A 6,739-nucleotide genomic window follows, 5' to 3' on the forward strand; every position below is an offset into this window, starting at 1 on the left:
AGAAATGACTCTTAATTTCGAACAATTTAATCACTAGCGATACCGGGAACGTTCAAATAGTACGATACCACATTTAAATTATGTTAAGGCCACATATATTGATCAAAGCAGGTAAAGTTTTAAATAGTCTTTAAATTTCTTTCCTTTCCATAACTTTTGAACCACATATCAAATTGTTATGAAGTTTGTTATTTATAAGTTTGAGAGATGACTCGTTCGTTTGACACTAGTTCTGTTCAGATAAGTCGTGTAATCTTTGAGATAATAGACTTTCGTTGTTTTAACAATTAAATACATAACGGTTGCTTAAGTTCGATTATAGTCGAATGAAAAAAAAACGTAAAGGGCAGCAAAACATTGAAACCACGTGTTCAATCATAATTCATCAGTTAACCCTTAACTAGCCCGTTCATCTGATATCAATAATGTTTAAATCGGTTGGGTAGTTTCTGAGATAATGAAGTTTCGTGATTTTCACAGTTCCATACATTACAGACGAAGTTACAGTCCGATTACATGTATTTTATGCTATCGCCTGAGAAATTGTATCAGTGGGGTTTTTTTTCGGCCTCGCAGTCTTTCTGGCAATAAAACGATTTAATATCTTTTTATCATCCGACGTTTCGGTGTATATTGCACCTTCATATGGGAATCCCTATTTTTTAGACAAAAACATGAACAGTGTGAAACATTAAAATAACAAAAACTATAGTATGCGACAAAGCCCTTACAGAAAAAAAACCCACAGTCCGATTACAGCAGAATTCAATAGGGTGTTATGAGGCAGCTAGACTTTTCATTTTACACTAATGTTGTGGAAATCGGGTCAGCCATCTCTGAGAAAGGAAGTAAGTTCAAGTAGTCTTCGGAAAATGTTCCTTTTCATAGCAGGATTTCACATATTTAAACATAACAGGCAAAGTAAGAGTCCGATTGCAAAACAAATCTATAGGGTCTTATGGGGCAACTTGACCTTACATTTGACACTGATTTTATGAAAATCGGTTCAGCCATCTCTGAGAAACATAAGTAAGATTAAACAGTCTTCAGAACACGTTTCTTGTCTAGTTAAAGGTATTTTAGGTATCCCGTTCATTTGAAATCAATTTTGTTTAAAACGATTTTGTAGTTTCTGAGATAACGATGCTTCATGAGTTTTACATATTGATACATAACCTCTAAACTATAAATTCGAATTTTTCGTCTATAGCTACAAATGCCTTGCCAGATCATTAGTTTCCGTGCAAATTTGTCAGCGGAAATCGACTTGGCGGAAACATCACCCCGTGCTAGAGCGAGATAAAATTTCGTTCCGCGAAGCTGTCCAAAATTCATCGTCACGCATGTTTTGTCGTCCATAAGCAAACATCCTCTCCAGCTTCGTCAGAGCCTTCTCGTATAACTTTCGAACGCTCAACCGTTTTGTTGGTTTGCTTACAGAAACAAAAAGAACGGTAGCCTCCTCGTAGACTGATCGTCCGGACAGAACTATTGTTAGCGCCATATTTTTTTGTGATATCCCGATCCGAGAGTTTTGGGTTTACTTTGATTGACCTCAATACCTACCAGATCAGTTACCGATCGTATGTTCCACTACGACGTTTACTCTGATTCACGGGTCACGATTATCCGTTCTCGGAAACGTCTGAGCGCCTAATACACAGTAGATTTGACGAATTTCAGTGTTTTGTGACTTTCAGAACGGACCAAGTTAGGTTATCGACGTGAATGTTCAGATTTCTTTTTTCTTCGTTTTCCATTTAACACAGTTTTTTTTTTCAAACTTCTCGTACCGAAATTTTAGCAATAATGAATGATTGTTTGTAAACTACAAAATGTTGTCAAAACATTTCAAATCAGATCACGAAGAGTGCTGCTCCACAACTGGCAATATTTCCGAATTCTAAATGAGGCAAGCTTAATGAACCATATGTTAAAGTAAAGGTAGACTTTTTATAGCAAACAAATTGGCTTCGTGAACTTCGATACCGCATTTAAAATAAAAGCCCCGGCCCCTGAGAATGTCTTGTTCCGTCTAGAATCTATCGTATAGTTTGTCCGACATATGGTACAGACTGTTTAGCTAGTCTACAGCTCTGTATATTGTTTCACAGCCTTCCCCATTCCCAGGTTCTAGAATTTCCTCTGTTCGCACTTGAAGACGCATTTGAATTTCCAAAATTCATCGAAAAGCTCAGGCCCAATGAATTGCTATGCTGATTTCTGTACCTTGTAATTCCACAAAGCATTATTGACAACCTGATTAACTTTACGAACTAATTTCATTTTTGTCATATGACTTACATTTTAAGTTTAGTAAAGCGGGCAATGTATGTAGTTTTTCGAGAATGCGAAAATGAACGGGATTAGAAGGTGTGACTTTTAGGCTTAGAAAAAAAATTTTTGTCTGGACGAGGGAAAAAAATTTCTAAGCCTAAAAGTCACATATTCTATTCCCGTTCATTTTCGCATTTTCGAAAAACTACATACATTGCCCGCTTTACTAAACTTAACCTGATTAAGTTTTTATAGAAGATGCAAGGCTTTTATTGACAATAAAGGATCTGTTATGCCTTTAATTGACAGTAAAGGATCGTTATGCCTTGTTCACACTATAGCCGAAATCATGTGATATCGCGTATCTTGATATCCATACATCTAGTCCTGTCTTACAACGTGAGTTCTAAAAAATGGTTGAAGTTGTTGTTTTTCAATATATAAAATGTAAAAAATAGCATAGAATAGATTATTTGAATAATAAAATTAATAATTTGTCTATTATATTTTTATTGAATCAGATGATTACTGATGAAAACGCCGGCAAACCAATCGACAGCGAACACCCAGCAATTTTTGGAAATAAATTATACAACTTCGTGCCAAAAACTATGGAAGATTCAGATCAATCTACAATAATCGGGAAGGAAACCATTTTTCAGTTGGAACAGTCTGGTTACGATGACAAATATAATTGTTAAATGTATTAACAGTGTATATCGAATTTATATTTATGTATATCTGTTTATTATTACTGTCGAAAGGTTTCAAATTAAATTACATACGGTCGGCAACCATCAGTTAACTCTCTCGATACCTGCTATTTAATGGAATGAAACTCGTATGGATGTGTTTTTTTTTTGTGTGGAAAAGCGTCGTTCATGTATAGTTAACAGGACCTGAACGTTGTTAATAAATTTCAATAAGAACACATTTTCATATTTATTTATAGACAATGCCCAAAATCTACGATGAAATGTTGAAAGATCAGAGCGCAAGTTGACCGGGTACAAAAATTTGAAAAAATGTTGGAAGCCTCATTTATGATTAAACAGGAGCAAATTTTTAAATCACAAAAGAAGCTACGAGATAAATTCTAGCATAAAATTTAGTTCTAATCAACTGTTAGGTTTTCTTCTACTCATGTTAATAGTTTTTTGTTGTCAAAGCTTTTTTTATTTGTTCTCAACCTTCTTATTTGAAGTCCTGCACAGCGGTTTAAAATAGTAATGTCGCGAACCTAATTCTGTAGGGTCCAAATGTCTTCGAAGCAATTGCTTGTATTGAAATTGATACACTTACATATTATATCATCTATCCATACACAAATCGCTCAAAAGCGTGTTACTGTGATGTTATCTCGTTACGCTGAAGGAAGAATGTGCAAAACAACAGAAACGTTTACCGATCGTTCGCTAGATTGTGATGAGTCGGACGAGTAACTCTTTCGCTATTTTGTAGTATGAACCTGAAGCTTCAAAACGGCGGTGAGTGTGAACTTCCGGGCGTCCTCCTTTCTCTCCAATTCGCAGTTGAAGATAGGGTGAATTATTGTTAAAATTTCTTATACCTTTTGATCCAAAAGGAATCTAAGTATAGTGTCTTCATAAAATTGTTTCAACAGGATAAGACGTAAAATTCTCTAGAACATTGTATTTAGAAACAAAAATCAAACAAAAAGTTAGAAGCAAAAAACTGAATTTACGAACTTTGTCATACGGAACCTAAGTTTTTTTCAAAATCTAAAATACATATAGAAAAATCTTGTTAGGTGGCATCTATAAAGTACGTCACGCTTATAGGGGGAGAGGGCGTTAAGAAAACCGTGACGATTTGTGAGGGGGAGTACAACGTTGGATGACGTTACATGAAAAAAATATTCAAAAATATAAAATTGACAGAAAAAATTGTTCAGTTTACCCCCTTTTTATTCACAACCATCGGAATATATATAGTTTGCTTGTCTTTCAGTCACGCGCACGACAAACGAAAGTTACTCAAATTGCCTTTTCCCAAGCAAACTCTGAAGCTGAGGTACACTAAAGATTGTTATTTTTTGTGGGTAGTAACGCAACCTTTGTTTCAAGTCCTCCACTCACCTCCTCTCGCCTGGTATGAAGCCAGTCGTGAGGAAATCAAAGCTAACTGCGTCTTAACTATTATTCGGCACACGTGTTAAATTAGCACATGGCTATAGGTCCTGATGCAGGTGCATCGACAAAAACCGCCAAAAACGTAATAAAGGGTGGAAGGCAATTTTAAGATGTAAGAAAGACATAGTATCATTCTGTGCCGAACACGCATCAGTATAGGACGTGTTTGGTGATCGCTCCGATAGAATATAAAACAAAAGACGCGCGAGCAAGTGTTGGCATTGTTTGCCTGGTCGAGTGAAGGTTCAAGGTCGCCCGCCTTTGTGCAACTGTTTCGCATCGTGGCTGTTTGCTGGTGCGTAAGCCGATTTGGCTGCTAAGTGATTTGTGCTACAGCAGTGGACGAGAATCTCAACACAAAGGAGGAAAAAGAAGAAGCCAACAGTTGACAGCGAGTTGTGTCGCTGTGCTGAGTGATCACACACCCGGCTCGCTGCTGGTGGCTGTTTGGAGCTGCTGTATTGGTGCTGCTGGCTGTAACGGCTGCAGCTTCGACCGTTCGGACAACCAACCCTGCTGAAAGGAGAAGTAAAGAGGTACGTGTTCTGTCGGCGCTAGTGCGCTAGATTTAGCGCGATGGATGTAGATCCCTCGCCTCCCGTGCCACCATCCCCGAATTCTCCAGTCCCCCCTCGCCCCAGGCTTTACCCGGACGGATCTCAGGGCAGCTTTACTGTTTTCTTTCGGCCAAAAGCAGGACCGAAATCGAAACCGTTAAACATCCTGCAGATTTCGAAAGACCTGACAGAGGGGTACAAGGCCGTGACCGAAATCTCCAAGGTCAGACCCAACAAGCTCCGTGTCGTGGTCAGCGACCTGGAACAGGCCAACGCTATTGTTCGCTCCGAGCTTTTCACACGCGAGTATCGCGTTTATATACCCGCACGAGACGTGGAGATCGACGGTGTCATAACCGATTCGAGTCTGTCGGTCGAGTGTATCTTGGCAAGCGGTTTTGGCTGCTTCAAAAATGCTTTGTGTCACGACGTAAAAGTAAAGATCATAGATTGCAAGCAATTGCGGTCTGTGTCTCTTGTCAACGGCACAAAAGTGTACACTCCGTCATACTCGTTTCGTGTTACGTTTGCCGGATCTGCTCTCCCTAGCCACGTCTCGATCGATCGGGTTCGTCTGCCTGTGCGATTGTATGTACCCCGTGTTATGAATTGCACCAATTGCAAGCAGCTAGGCCACACAGCCGCCTACTGCTGCAATAAGGCACGATGTAGCAAGTGTGGAGAAACTCATGCGGACTATTTTTGCAGTGTAAATGCTGAAAAATGTATTCACTGCGGGGAAAATCAGCATGAGCTCTCCACATGCCCGGTGTACATGCAGTGCAGAGATAAAATCAAGCGGTCACTTAAGGAGCGTTCAAAGCGATCTTACGCTGAGATGCTGAAGAAGACCGTGACCACTTCTACCATAACATCGAACCCCTTTGATCTGTTGTCCTCTGATGAAACCGATTCTGACGATTCACCAGCGGGAACAACTTATGCCAATCCTGGGGCGTCTAGAAAGAGGAAAAATATTTCCTCTCCTAAACTTCCCCGAAAAGGTCCTAAGATTTCCCAAAGTGAAATGAAAGTTACAAACAAACCAAACAGTGCTGCGGAAAAACCGAAGTAAACTCCTCCTGGGCTTGCAAATTTAAAGTCCCAGAAGGAGTTCCCAGCACTGCCAGGAACATCTAAAACCCCAGTTGTTCCTTTTGCACTCCCAGTTGATGAAACAAACTCTGGATTAGTGAAATTTTCTGACATTGTGGACTGGATTTTTGAAACTTTCAATGTACCCGATCCAATTAAAATTTTTCTTACAGCATTCCTCCCAACAGTTAGATCATTTTTGAAGCAGTTGACTGCCTAATGGCCCCTCCTTGCAGCGATTGTATCCTTCGATGCCTAATTTATCTGCGTATACGAAAGATTCTATCTCTGTCTTACAGTGGAATTGTAGAAGTATTTTACCAAAAATGGATTCATTTAAAGTTTTAATAAATAGAAACAAATGCGATGCATTTTCCCTTTGTGAAACTTGGCTTACTTCAAATATTGATCTCAACTTCCATGATTTTAATACTATTCGCCTTGATCGAGACACCCCATATGGAGGAGTACTTTTAGGGATTAAAAAGTGCTATTCTTTCTATCGTATTAACCTCCCCTCGATTCCAGGCATCGAAGTTGTCGCATGTCAAATGACAATACAAGGTAAAGAACTTTGTATTGCCTCAATATATATTCCTCCCAGAGCACAGTTTGGGCAACGGTTGCTCTTTGATTTAATAGAACTTCTTCCCTCGC

At 39.0% G+C, this 6,739-nt stretch overlaps 1 long non-coding RNA gene across 2 annotated transcripts in view; it reads left to right on the forward strand.

Moving 5' to 3' along the window:
• LOC129731188 (uncharacterized) overlaps window positions 1-3,208 on the forward strand; it is a 42,567-nt gene extending 39,359 nt beyond the window's left edge. For both annotated transcript variants that reach the window (XR_008728980.1, XR_008728979.1), the window contains one exon: window positions 2,799-3,208. This is a non-coding gene — a long non-coding RNA (uncharacterized LOC129731188). The remainder of the gene's footprint in view (window positions 1-2,798) is intronic.
• Window positions 3,209-6,739: the final 3,531 nt, after the last annotated feature.

The sequence above is a fragment of the Wyeomyia smithii genome, chromosome 3, assembly GCF_029784165.1.
Source record: "Wyeomyia smithii strain HCP4-BCI-WySm-NY-G18 chromosome 3, ASM2978416v1, whole genome shotgun sequence".
Lineage (NCBI taxonomy): Eukaryota > Metazoa > Arthropoda > Insecta > Diptera > Culicidae > Wyeomyia > Wyeomyia smithii.